We start from the raw sequence: 13,335 nt of genomic DNA on the forward strand, positions 1-13,335 counted from the left end.
ACGCGACACATTTTATTTACGTTATGTAAACGTTCACCTCTGCATAATGAACCTTCACAAACTATTCGCCTTTTCACTATATGTGAGACTTTCTGTACTGTATCCACAAATGAAACATTTATTTGAATACCATGCAATGCCATACAATATAAATACCCGTCATTCAGAAAATAAAAGAGTTATGACAATTTTGGTATAGATTCGCTTATGATTTTGCCGAAGAAATGCATTACCTAGCTAGGCTTTGAGACAAATTTTACGCATTTATCCATACCGATACCGAACACTGATGCGTTGAATAATTGAAAATTAGCACACTTCTATCGTTCAGTTAGAGTACAATCTTAAAATCTACGAACTGACAAGCTTAAAAATATAAGGAATAGAAATACACGTACCAACCTTTAGCCTAATCCAAGCAAATACTTCTAAATGAAACTTTTGCAAACATTAATATAGCCTTCGGTCGCATCTTCATAGCTTAAATTTTACAAGTTGTGCAATAAATAGGTAATTTTTCATTTTAATCCAAAACAAAATTTATTTTATTTTGTAAACAACATTTGTATGAAAGTGAAACATTAAGACCATCAGTGATACATAGCAATATTTCTGCCGGTATGAGAATTAGACAAAAACGGGGCGTTCAATAAAAATGACATTCTATTTGATAAGGCATGCCTTTCTTCGTTGCTACGCTCAGTGCCGGAAGTGAATAGTTTGTGCAATTTAGATGCGCCAGTCGCCAAACTGCTCAAAAAGGCTTTAGATTTATATTTTTTCCTGATAACATGACATTCTTTTCATTATTTAGCAATGTTTTTGAGATTCACTGGTTTCATTAGTAGATTATGTGTTTTAACGGTAAAACATCACATTACGAAATTAAAAGACTACTAAAATCAACAAATATCAACCTCCAGACGTTAAGATAGACCTTCAAATAGACAAGTTAATGAAGCATTAAGGTTTACAAATACCATCCCAGCAAAAACTTACACGAGCCGCGCCATGAGAAAACTAACATAGTGCATTTGCGACCAGCATGGATCCAGACCATCTGCGCAGTCTGGTCAGGATCCATGCTGTTCGCTAACAGGTTTTTATAATTGCAGTAGGCTTTGAAAGCGAACAGTATGAATCCTGACCAGACTGCGTGGATGCGCAGGCTGGTCTGGATCCATGCTGGTCGCAAACGCACTAGGTTGGATTTGTCATGGTGCGGCTCATATTTGAAATGTTGACATATATCAATGTAGCCTTTGGCTGCATGTTCAAAAAAATGGTGTTTTTATTGTAATTTGTCATGTAAACAACAGTTATATCAACTGATCTGTAATGAGTTATAGGTTGTTTTTATTTATACAAGCTCTCAAGTAGTAGATCTATGAAAATAAGTTGAAAAGATATGTAAAGTGTTAGTCAAGCAATGCAAATCTACGGTGCCCCTAAAGTGACATGTTACACACTTTTTTTCAATTAGGTAATGTGAGACTTTTTTTATTTCGTTTAAACGAAATGATTTCGTTTAAACGAAATGATTTGATTTCGTTTAAACGAAATAACTTATTTCGTTTAAACGAAATCATTTCGTTTAAACGAAATTACTTATTTCGTTTAAACGAAATCATTTCGTTTAAACATTTCGAAATGAATGATTTCGTTTAAACGAAATAAAAAAAGTCTCACATTACCTAATTGGAAAATATGTGTGTAACATGTCACTTTAGGGGCACCGTACAAATCAGATGTATGTATGTTCGTAGACTTAACGTTCAGGTTAACATTTTGAAAAGCAATCAAACAAAACCAATAAAACCAACACATTAGAAAGAGATTAACCAGCATATAAAACACGCATATTAATTTATAAAACGATTGTCAATTTACTGATATATGCATTGAACTTTCGGAAGTATCAGTGCCTTTAAAACCACCATTTACAAAGTATTGTTACAAATCTCTATTTTGATGCATGTATAATAATATCACATAACTAGGTTATCTAATGTCTTTACAAATGACATTCTTTTTTCAAAGGGGGACAACTTTTGTAGAATATTTTATGTATCGTACAAGACGTTGTTCGTTAACCAAATATTTGTGCGGTTTAATAATACATGTATACTGCTAAACCTTAAACTTGAGAGAGTAATGTACGCATAAATTGGTACAAAATGTAAGCCTTTAAAATCAATTCCAACCAAAGGAACAAAAGAACTGAGACAAAGCAACAATCAATAGCACGAAGTTTAACAGTACGAAATGGGACGGTATGGACAATATTTGGGGAAGTTTAGCGTAGCCAGTACATGTGAATTGTAATACAACTGTTCAATTTGTCCAACCAAATTAGATGTATAGATGTATAATATTTGCACGAAACAGCTTTAATCGAGTACTTCTTATAGTTCCTATGACCTCTTTTGCAGACAAATACGATAAAAGTATCTGTCGTCTTCGTATTTATGACCAAATTTGGACAAGAAATGTTACGTGAATGATTGTGCCAAAAATCGTCAATCAGGTTACTACAACCGCATATGCGAGCATGATATACTGAAAATTTTCTGTCACTTAGTAAACAGCCGTGATTCCCATCTCGTTGCTACTAATAAGGAATATTAAAAATGCAAAATGAGAAATTTTACTTTGATATCTAATTTTTTTGTTTATTTGCAACAAAAACATATCAGTAATACAATATCGTATAAATCAGGGCAAATATCTATTCATGCCCATGTTTTAATGTTATCTGAACAACATACAATGTAATTAACAATCAATCAGAAAATAAAGGACTTCTGACAATTTAGATATGGATTTGCTTACGATTTAGCCGAAGGAATGCATTACCTTGCTATCCATCTACTCGTTTATATATTTCTCCAAATTGATACTGAACATTAATGCGTCTTACAAAAGGCTGGTTCCCATCGTTCTATGCATCTTAGTTTACAAACGAAAGTGATTAAAAAGCATGTAATCAAAGCCAAATGTCAAGCTTCGCACGCGTTCAGTTGTTTACTGCACTTGATTTCATTGGATTACGCACTGGTAAAGTCCAATCATAGTTTCGTTTCTTACAAAAATATTCAATGGTCTCTTCATTTACGGACATTTCCGAACACTTATTATGTTCAGATGCTAAGTGATATGACCAATGATATTACTTTTTCCCGCTAAATTACCGTAAAAGAAGTATAAAAGTTCTTATATAGACTCAATGCCAAGTACCTCGTCGTGATCTCGGGCGCTTCGTAAGTGTTTCCCTATTTTCTATTTCAAATTGTCTCCTTGGGATTTTTTAGAAATTAAAAATCAAAACTGGTTTCGTAACTTAACCTTATTTGCAAATAGGAGGGACGGAATAACATTCAACACTGCTGTTAAGTTTTTTTTTTTTTGATTTTATGTACTCAATTTATCTAAGCAGACATCCGGCACGGGCCGGGATTCGAACGGACGACTCAATAAATACCACATACGTAAATTATGATTTTCAGATTTAAAAAATCTGACTGAAAGTTGAGTTGACCAATGCATTTTTTTAATTCGTCTGCAAAAATGTTGATAAGTAAATATTTTATAAAGTACAAAAAAGCAACAAAACCTTGAAAAAATAAGTTTCTATATTTTTAAGGGAAAAGTAAATGTTTCACAGTTAAATCACGTATAGGCAATTTTTAAATAATTAGAAAAAAATGTAGATACCTGTCGTTCAATTAGAACCTACAAATCGACAAGTAAAAACTAAAAGGTAAAGAAAATACCAACCTTACAGCTAATCCAAACAAAAACGTCTAAATGAAGCTAATGCAAATATTAATATAGCCTTCGGCTGCACGTCTGTAATTTAAATTTTACAAGTGATGTTACAAATGCGGTAAATTCCAAAACAAAATCTTTTTCATTATGAAAACAACAGTAACACCATCTGATATGAAACTGCGACACCACTGCTAGATTTCTATCAAATAAATCCTACCTGTATGACTGTCTTTGGCGGAGAGTGAGGAAAAAATGGATCGTTCAATAAAAGCGACACTAATATGATATGCTATGGTATAAATTAATAAAATTAGGACTGCGAGGTAACATTTTAGATATTGTAAAATCAATTTATGAATCAGTTAAGTCTAGAGTTTATTATTGTAATACCTTAAGCGAAGAGTACTCTTGTATGTTAGGGGTCAGACAGGGGGAGTGTTTATCTCCCTTTTTATTCACAATATTTATCAATGATTTGGAAGATGTATTTATCAATAGTGATGCAGCTGGAATAGATGTTAATATGTTTAAAGTATTTTTATTGTTGTATGCAGACGATATATTTATATTTGCAAATTCTGCTGAAGAATTACAAAATAATATTAATCTGCTACATAATTATTGCATGCTTTGGAAACTTAAGGTGAATGTTACAAAAACAAAAGTAATGATTTTTAAAAAAGGAGGTAGTATTCCAAGAAACATAGAATTTCTATATGATGGTTTTAGGATTGAAATTGTCAATAAATTTTGTTACTTAGGTATAGTATTTACTTGTGGAGGGTCACTGAGTTCAGCCCAAAATACTTTAGCAGGCCAAGCACAAAAAGCAATATTCAAATTAAATAAATATTTGTATAAATAAACATAAATTGGAATTATTTGATAAGCTTGTGTCACCTATTTTAAACTATTGCAGCGAAGTTTGGGGTTTTGTAAATGATTTATCCGTCGAGAGGGTGCACATGCAATTTTGCAAGAAACTTTTAGGAGTTAAAAAGGTAACTCAGAATGACTTCATATATGGCGAATTGGGTCGAGTATCTTACAGAACAATTCACATGTATAATATAGTAAAATATTGGTTAAAAATATTACAACTTGGTCATAATAAATATGTTTTTATTACATACACATTGTTGAAAAACGACTTTGAAAATCATGGTAGACGTAACTGGTGCTCTTTTCTTAAAGATTTACTTTGTTCGCTGGGTTTTGTAGATGCTTGGATATATCAAGGTGTAGGTAATGTCGATATGTTTTTATATATGGTTAAACAAAGATTAAATGATCAATTTATACAAAATTGGAATTCAAGAATAAATAATTCTTCTAGAGCTTTATTGTATAAGAGAATTTCAATTTTTAGATTTCAGCCGTATCTTGAATATTTTAATGTAAATAAATTTTGTATATCTATTACACGTTTAAGGGTATCTTCTCATAAATTACAAGTAGAAGCTGGAAGGTGGGTAAGACCAGTTAGCACTCCATTAGATGAAAGGAAATGTATTATTTGTCAAAAATTAGACGATGAATACCATTTTATAATAGAATGTGATTTGTACAATGATTTAAGAAAACAATATATACCAAGAAAATACTGGATTAGACCAAATATGTTTAAATTTATAGAACTTTTGAACTCCGAAAATAAGAAAATAATACAAAATTTAGGAATATTTATATTTAATGCATTTAAACTTAGACAGTCTACTCTGTAATACTCTATATTATTATGTTTTATATTATGCTTGAGTTAAATGTGTGTGTTTTTTCAGGTCTTGTATTTCGTTTCGACAAGGCTGTGATTGAACTGATTGTTCTATATATGTTGTATTTAAATGTATTGTTAAACGGCCCATATATATAGTGTCTATTTGGTTAATTGCTTCTGTTTTGAAACTACTTATCTAAGCATTAATTATGCTTCTGTTTGTTGATTTAAATAGATCTATGTCAAGTTGTACAACTCTTGTAAACTTGTCAAAGATGGCCTTCTCCGCTTTTGTTTTGTTTGTGTGTTTTATGGTTGTGACTTTTTCTTTTCTGTCGTTCGTGTACATGTCATATAACTCTTTATAATAACTTTTATATCGTGATGTACACCACTGTTTGCTGTATGTCTTGTATTATGTAACATTTATGTCATGATGGGCTTTTAAGCCTAAATGAGTTGCAATAAAATTGTCTTGTCTTGTCTTGTCTATGCTTGACTTTCACTATATTTAAAAAAAACTTAAGAAGTATCAGTGAGGGAATTTGTTCGTTTAAACAACGCGTAGCCAGAAATCTCCAAATTATACATATTTCTAAGTCATAAATCTATATAATTGCAAGCAGAAATCCGTGACCTGAAACATTACATGAATTCCATGACACTAAAGAGGCAAAGTAGTATTAGGTTTATTATGCTATTTACACAATCAGTTCAATGATCACTTTTTAGGCAAACTAACACTTCATCATCAAAATAAGTTAAAATATTTAAATTTTGAAAAGACACACCAATTCTGTGAACTGTCACCTTACTTTTGTTTCCGATGGCAATTCGTCCTGAAGTCCGTTACCAGGATTCGTCCAAAACTACTTCTTCGTTCGTCCGACTCCCTAGATGTGCTTATAGGCAAGAACAGTTTCTTGGTAGTTGCTACTGCTTGTTGTAGCTGTTTTTGAACATTAAATACAAATATATATTTAACATTTATATCGAACTGACTACGTAATTTTTGCACCCTACATATAAGTTTTGCATTTTTTTTTTCAAATAATCGAAAACAGACCTGAGTGACAACCTTATATGCAATCTAATTTGGCCAAAGCCAATCCAGCCGAATACAACACCAGAGGAAGTCACTTTCCATTCCTTGGCAACTCCATCCGAGCCGGATACAACACTATGGAAGATCAAAACGAAAACAAAATACGTTGCGGCTATTTGCTTTAATGTAGTAATATTCATTTCAAGAGGTTACGATAATTTAACAAACATTTTTTCTTACCTTACTTTAAACTGACAACAGAAATATATTGCATCTACTACCATAGAATAATTCAATAGATGACACTATGTCTTTTTTTTTCGGAAGTATACACTTTATAGACAGTATTTTCAAAGTTCACAGAGATTATTTCAGTGCTAAACTGGGAGCTTAAATTTTCTTTATCCTTGTATTTACAATTTCATAGCATTACAGAAATCGCATTACAAGCATGTTTTAATATCGGGCTGCTGTGACTTTAATGTTTGCCCCTCTCTACCATTGAAGATATATCTTTGAAATATATGGTGTGATCTACAATTTGAGGGGTTACACTGCCAATTCGGTTCACTGGTTAGGTTAGGGTGACGGTATCAATTTGGAGTAAATTCAAAGATTTACAGAGCTAATGTCACCATACGCTGCATATGAAAAAATATATATGATACTGGGTGTTTTATTTCTTTCAGCTTTCACAGATGAGGGCATGACTTTGGAGTAACAAATTACTATTTACAGAGCAAATGTTACTATAGTTTGCGTATGAAAGCTACAATACACTTGTTAACCTTTTGTCAGCTTTTCACAAAATGCGTCCGTATACGACTCAACGCAGCTAATACAGAAATCGCATTACAAGGATGTTTTAATATCGGACTGCTGTGACTTTAATGTTTGCCCCTCTCTACCATTGAAGATATATCTCTGAAATATATGGTGTGATCTACAATTTGAGGGGTTACACTGCCAATTCGGTTCACTGGTTAGGTCAGGGTGACGGTATCAATTTGGAGTAAAATCAAAGATTTACAGAGCTAATGTTACCATACACTGCATATGAAAAAAAATATATGATACTGGGTGTTTTATTTTTTTCAGCTTTCACAGATGAGGGCATGACTTTGGAGTAACAAATTACTATTTACAGAGTAAATGTTACTATAGTTTGCGTATGAAAGCTACAATACACTTGTTAACCTTTTGTCAGCTTTTCACAAAACGCGTTTGTATACGACTCAACGCAGCTAATACAGAAATCGCATTACAAGCATGTTTTAATATCGGACTGCTGTGACTTTAATGTTTGCCCCTCTCTACCATTGAAGATATATCTTTGAAATATATGGTGTGATCAACAATTTGAGGGGTTACACTGCCGATTCGGTTCACTGGTTAGGTCAGAGTGACTGTATCAATTTGGAGTAAAATCAAAGATTTACAGAGCTAATGTCACCATACGCTGCACACTGGCACCAGATCAGAAAGAAAATGCCACCGTACATGTTATACCCCACCCCTAGGTATTCTATTAGTACCATGGTCATGAACGGGAAAATATACTAACCCGTTTCAATCGTACATTTCTCAACTTAAACGCTCAGTTCGGTGAATGGGTACCTAGCATATTGAACAAGCGATAATTTATCTTCCATCGTGCACCAGTCACATTGTCTCAATATTCCATATTGCTGAGATTATCAACATATTTTATGCTTTCGTCAACGTTACAGAAAAAACTTGCTTGACCTTCCCTAATGAACATCCGATCTAGATGTCACGGCAGTGTGCACATGTTTGGCGAAACGTAAACAAACAAAAACAGAATTTAAAAAAATCACAATTTTACACTTAAACTCAAAATGATGAATGAAACTCATCTTGTATATGATCTTTAATTGGAAATCGTACATTGGTCTGCATCTGTTCTGTTTATTTTATTCATTTTGCACATTAATGCTGCATTTTTACATTATACCCGTGCAGAAATATTTTCCTGTTCTCAGGAAATCCCAGGATTATCCTGGGATATCCAGGGATTCTTTTAGCAAGGCTGCAAGAAAGTCCTGAAGACAGGTCTTTAATACTAAAAGACAGAACTTTTGATAGAAAAATTGTCCTGTTCACAGGAAAAAGACAGGACTTTTTCTAAAAGATACAGATTGAAAGATGGTAATTAATTTGAAACATGATCTTGTAAGTGTGTAATAATTAATTACATCCTGGTGTTGAAGACCCATGTTTTGGGAGAAACTGTATCATTAAGTATATACTTCTGATTGTGGTGTTGTCAGTGTAACAGGAATATATTCTATAAATTTGTGGTAAGTTAGCAAATTATTTCTCTATAAACTTTCAGAAATAATACTAAATGTACTCCTTCATTTAATGATTTTACAAAACAATAAGTTATATAGAAAAATAGTTTTCTTTAAAATCAGTCAGAGCATTAAAAAGTGAAATGCGTTACTACAGTTTTGGATATCTGTACATGTTTGATCAAAGACAGTTTCACTCTAGTGAACAGATCATAGAATGATAAGAGCTTTTTGCTCAGTATGAAGCTCATAATTTAATGATTCTAGACTAATAGTAGTACTTTCACCTAGTGTTTTTTTTGCCATGAGTGCACATATTTGAGCTGATTTAAGATGCGCCAAGAAATTAATATTTCTGCTATTACAGGTTGTATTGTTTCAATGTACATGATGTATGCCTTTTAACTACAAAATATATTTTAATATTAGGAAATAATAATCCTTATATTCTTACTGTAAATACTATTGAACTTTAACAGTCAATTTGTTAACTGTATTTATTTCAAATGATGTTTACAAGGTATTCAATTACATGTTCTGGGGTTTCCTAAAGACAGGACAATTGTCCTGAGATTTCCTGTCATCAGGAATTCCTGGGGTTTCCTGAAGACAGGACAATTGTCCTGTAAATTCCTGACATCAGGAATTCCTGGGATTTCCTGATGACAGGACAATTGTCCTGGGATATCCTGACTTCAAGAATCCCTGGGATTTCCTGAGAACAGGACAATATTATACTTTTATGTCCTGTCTTCAGGAAATCTCAGGACATTCCTGGGATTTTCAGGATAGCAGGATTGGAATTCTCAGACGTCCTGTTTTATTCCTTTTATAGGAAAATCCTGGGATTGTCCCATTCCCATTTAACGGCGTGAAAAGTCCCAGAACTATCCCAGGAATTCCTGAGATATTTTCAGGACATTATCCCAGGATAGTCCTGGGACTTCCTGGGATAATCCCAGGATTTCCTGTTCCATTTTCGCACGGGTCTAAGCGAACACGTGTAGTAAAATGACGATTGACATACATTTTCACAACAGCCAATCAGAATGGTTTTGCAAACTAGAACGGAACTTCACCAGGGAAGTTCAAGCAAGTTTTTTGTGTAACGTTGAAATTACTATAAACTACGCGTTCTTTTTCTAAGATAAGATGTACTGAAAAAACTGTGACCAGTACACAATGGAAGATAAATTACCACTTGTTTGATATCCATAGTACACTTTTACCCGCTGCGTGTTTTAGGCGCGATTGAAAGGGGTAAGTATATTTTCCCGTTCATGACCATGGTTCTTATAGAATACCTAGTGGTAGGGTATAACACGTACGGAGGCATTTTCTTTCTGATTTGGTGGCAGTGACGCTGCATATGAAAAAATATATATGATACTGGGTTTTTTATTTCTTTCAGCTTTCACAGATGAGGGCATGACTTTGGAGTAATAAATTACTATTTACAGAGCAAATGTTACTATAGGTTGCGTATGAAAGCTACAATACACTTGTTAACCTTTTGTCAGCTTTTCACAAAACGCGTCCGTATACGACTCAATGCAGCTAATACAGAAATCGCATTACAAGCATGTTTTAATATCGGGCTGCTGTGACTTTAATGTTTGCCCCTTTCTACCATTGAAGATATATCTTTGAAATATATGGTGTGATCTACAATTTGAGGGGTTACACTGCAGATTCAGTGCAATGGTTAGGTCAAAGTGACGGTATCAATTTGGAGTAAAATCAAAGATTTACAGAGCTAATGTTACCATACGCTGCATATGAAAAATTATATATGATACTGGGTGTTTTATTTCTTTCAGCTTTCACAGATGAGGGCATGACTTTGGAGTAACAAATTACTATTTACAGAGCAAATGTTACCATAAGTTGCGTACGAAAACTACAATACACTTGATAACCTTTTGTCAGCTTCTCACAAAACGCGTCCGTATATGACTCAACGCAGCTAATACAGAAATCGCATTACAAGCATGTTTTAATATCGGGCTGATGTGACTTTAATGTTTGCCCCTTTCTACCATTGAAGATATATCTTTGAAATATATGGTGTGATCTACAATTAGAGGGGTTACACTGCCGATTCGGTTCACTGGTTAGGTCAGGATGACGGTATCAATTTGGAGTAAAATCAAAGATTTACAGAGCTAATGTTACCAAACGCTGCATATGAAAAAATATATATGATACTGGGTGTTTTATTTCTTTCAGCTTTCACAGATGAGGGCATGACTTTGGAGTAACAAATTACTATTTACAGAGCAAATGTTACTATAGGTTGCGTATGAAAGCTACAATACACTTGTTAACCTTTTGTCAGCTTTTCACAAAACGCGTCCGTAAACGACTCAACGCAGCTAATACAGAAATCGCATTACAAGCATGTTTTAATATCGGGTTGCTGTGACTTTAATGTTTGCCCCTCTCTACCATTGAAGATATATCGTTGAAATATATAGTGTGATCTACAATTTGAGGGGTTACACTGCCGATTCGGTTCACTGGTTAGGTCAGGGTGACGGTATCAATTTGGAGAAAAATCAAAGATTTACAGAGCTAATGTTACCAGATGAGGGCATGACTTTGGAGTAACAAATTACTATTTACAGAGTAAATGTTACAATAGGTTGCGTATGAAAGCTACAATACACTTGTTAACCTTCTTTGCTTTGTAAATAGTAATTTGTTACAAATCCGGTTGACACACATGCATTTAGGTTTGAGAATTGCGTTATAACACAGATAAAGGTAAGCTTTTTTGTCAAACTTGTCAGCTGGCCGTTTATAATGCAACTGTTCAACATAATTGAGACTGAAAGATCTATCAAGTACACATGCTAGAACACTATCGGACATGTCCGCAAAGAAAACAAGGTATCGTCGCTGTTTTCAAACAAAAAAGCGTTTTAATACCTACCCGTGCGCTAACGAGTATTGCATAAACGGTCCTTGTAACATGAACTGATTACCTAAAATATCCATAAATATAAATGTACATGAAAATGCATTTGGAAGGATCTACGGACGGACATACGGACTGCGGTAAGTGAACCCAATTTAATGACTGCAAAGTGGTGTTATACTGGTAATGGGTCATAAAATTACTAAAATGTTATGACTTAATATAGGTAAGAAATTTATTGTTTCATATCATTTTTGTCTACAAATACAATATACAGATAAACTTGCAATTTTTGGAAATGGGATTAGTCCCTCAACAACTGATTTTTTTAAATAAAGCTTCAATATATGAGCCGTGCCATGAGAAAACCAACACAGTGGGTTTGCGATCAGCATGGATCCAGACCAGCCTGCGCATCCGCGCAGTCTGGTCAGGCTCCATGCTGTTCGCTTTTAAAGCCTATTGGAATTGGCGAAACTGATAGCGGACAGCATGGATCCTAACCAGACTGCGCGGATGCGCAGGCTGGTCTGGATCCATGCTGGCCGCAAAGCCACTATGTTGGTTTTTTCATGACACGGCTCATATAGAAGTATGACAGCTATAGAAATCATAAACTAGGCAAGAAATAATCAAGAATATCATACGCATATTTTCCTTAACAAACAAGTTTTGAGTATTTTAACAGACTAAAAATGTATGCCAAGTATGAAAATTATTAAATGAACATGATATGTAACAAGAAGTTAGTAAATTACCTTAGCATATATATCAACATATCAAATCTATATGTATACGTCATTACAACTGAAGTCAGTGCTGTATTCGAAAATGAAAGTCCATCTGAACAAGGAAATTCGTCACAAAATCTTTTCTTCAGTAAAATAATGTATGATTTATTTCCCTTGAACTATACTTATTCTATAAGCCATTGGTAGCAGCTTCTGTTTTATGAAAAAATAAACACGAAATAATTAAATTATACAGCCATGCTCTTCATATCGTTGCTTCGCAAACTGTAGATGTCTTCTTTGAAGTTGTAGATCAGCTAATGAGCTAGTAGTATCTAGCTGTATGTTTTTATAAGTTTATAACTATATATAAGGGTGCAAAGTCAGTCTTTGGTGAGTGTTTTAAATGCCGATAATATATTTAAATAACATTGAAATGATGAAAGCATCGAGCTTTTTGTCTACCAACACTACCTTGCATTTTTTAGTCAGTTAGCTCCATATTGTCCGAAATGTGTTCATTTTCCTAGATTGTTAAGCTTGAAACGTTTTTATGTTAAAGAGCAATGGACTTGGGTTTTTATAACACTTGAATATATTTAGGAGAGAAAATACATTTTATTTTGGTAAATATGATATTTTGCCACCATGATTGTTTTGTTTATGGCAGTTTGACTAATTTTGTTTCCCAAAAGAATATTTGTTTTAGACCATTCTGTTTCTATGACTTTATATTTATTTCTTATCCAATTAATTCTTGACACTTTGCAAAAATATTTGTTTTAAATCACAGTCCCAGAAAGGATTAACTAGAGTTTCAGGAAGTACATAAATCA

The 13,335-nt window shown here is 33.4% G+C and overlaps 1 protein-coding gene across 1 annotated transcript in view; it reads right to left on the reverse strand.

Moving 5' to 3' along the window:
• Positions 1–4,012, reverse strand: part of LOC123524610 (putative defense protein Hdd11) — a 33,999-nt gene extending 29,987 nt beyond the window's left edge. Inside the window, exon 1 of the mRNA XM_053538692.1 lies at positions 3,989–4,012. The gene's annotated coding sequence lies outside the window, so the exon portion shown is untranslated. The remainder of the gene's footprint in view (positions 1–3,988) is intronic.
• Between the last annotated feature and the right edge of the window lie 9,323 nt (positions 4,013–13,335).

This window comes from Mercenaria mercenaria, chromosome 3 (assembly GCF_021730395.1).
Source record: "Mercenaria mercenaria strain notata chromosome 3, MADL_Memer_1, whole genome shotgun sequence".
In the NCBI taxonomy this organism is placed as follows: domain Eukaryota; kingdom Metazoa; phylum Mollusca; class Bivalvia; order Venerida; family Veneridae; genus Mercenaria; species Mercenaria mercenaria.